We start from the raw sequence: 1,870 nt of genomic DNA, 5'->3' as shown, positions 1-1,870 counted from the left end.
GGAGATAGCATGTCAGTCATCAGTCACCCTTCCGGGCAGAGCACGCACATTCATTTGCGTAGAATAACAGTAGGTACCATGGTCAGGGACCAGGCCAAGAGTTAATGGACCACCTCAGTAACCCAATGAAGGAGTTACTACTATTATCCCCATTTTACAGATGAAGAGAGTGAGGTTAAATAACCCTCCCAAGGTCACACACTGGGAAACCATGGCACTAGGATTGCAATCCAGGCAGTATGAGTATTTTCTCGGTTGCTTATATTGACCGTGGGAAGCATGTTCTTGGCCATGTTCCCGAGTCTGCTGGGGAGTTGGCAAGTGACTTAGGAGAAAATAAGTTACACGCTACTTACGGGAGGAGTTCTGACCTAGGGAGCAACCTGGGCCACTCCCTGAATTCCTCGGTCCCATGTACTGTGATGGCCCAAATGGCCAGTTAGAGCTGGAGGGTGTTGGGAGCAGAAAGCAACATGGGACCATGAGGAGTGGGTTCCGAGGACCCCCGAGCAGGGCCTAACGGCGAGGGTGATGGCGCTGTGAGAGGGCCCGGGAGCTTGATCACGGTTGGTCAAGCCCAGAAGCCCCCGAAGCCGGTGCGGGAGGTTGTCCTTTGGCCTTTCTTCTTGCCTTGAGGTAGAACGGAGGGCTTCTTTCTCCTCCTTCCCTTTGTCCCTGTCCACCCCATCTCTCTAAGAAAGCCCCGGATAGAATCTGCTGCTTCCGTGCTGTTGGCCCCAGCCCCCGCATCTGTTCACTGCCTTTGAGTTGGACATCCTTCGTTTGCAGCCCCGGGCCCTCGCAGGCTTACCTGATGGCTGCGTCTGCGGACCCCTAACTGTCTGGCTTCTGATTGTCTGACCCACAGGAGGCCCCAGGCTGGAGTTGGAGGGGCTGAAGGAGAGAGGAGTTGCCTCTCTGGGCCCTGCCTGCGCTGAGCTCAGTGGGTTCGGTGACTCCCCCTCACCCAGGCTCTCCACCTCCTCAACAGAGCGCCCTACCCTCCCTTACGCTGTAGATGTTGGACTCCTCAGTCACTCTGCCTGGGTGCACCAGATGTTCCTTGGCTGGACTCTGATAGTCACACACCTTAACATGTTTCGGGTTAAATTGGAGAAAAAAGGACAAACAGCAGGTTTGTCCAGGCTCTGTCCCTTGCCTCACATCCCAGTCCAGTCGTCCCAAACCAGCAGGATCTGCATCTCTTGCAGCTTGTGAAAAATGCTGATTTCTGCCCTAACAGTTGGTTAGAGCAGCGGTCGCCAACCTTTCGGACCTCACGGACCACCAGAGCATCGTCCTGATAGGCCACGGTGCTGGGTTCACTCCCCAGTCAGAGCACATACAAGAATCAACCAATGAGTGCACGAGTAAGTGGAAGGACAAATTAATATTTCTCTCTCTCTCTCTCTCTCTCCCTAAATTTAAAAGTATAAAAGTTTTAATGCAAATTTCTACTTATCCCTGCTATGTGGAGTCCATGTGTGGTAATTTATTTCTTGAGGCTAAATTACATCTTCACTTATGGTTCTCTTACATTGCAAGTGCTTGCATTGAGTCAGAAACGGGGTGTGGGTGGAGGGTGGGGTGGGACCCAACAACTTGCCCGTCGGTGATGTTGCCGTGCGCAGGGAGTTTCTGAGAACCTCGGCCCCTCTGTCCCGCCCGTCCATCCGCCCAGCTGCATGTGGGACACAGCACAGTCGCGTGTCTGTGCTCACGTCTCTTGCCTGTCATACTTTACATAAAGCAGAGCCACATACTTGTTGCCTCTGCCTCCCGAGAGAGGCGGCTCTGATGGTGCGCTTGGAGTCTGCGCTTCTCGGCGACGTCACTTAAAAACAGCCAACCAATCTATCGATCATTTGCT

Source organism: Myotis brandtii, unplaced genomic scaffold, assembly GCF_000412655.1.
Source record: "Myotis brandtii unplaced genomic scaffold, ASM41265v1 scaffold447, whole genome shotgun sequence".
In the NCBI taxonomy this organism is placed as follows: domain Eukaryota; kingdom Metazoa; phylum Chordata; class Mammalia; order Chiroptera; family Vespertilionidae; genus Myotis; species Myotis brandtii.
The sequence above is the reverse complement of the archived record's forward strand: the minus strand, read 5'-3'. Positions refer to the sequence as shown.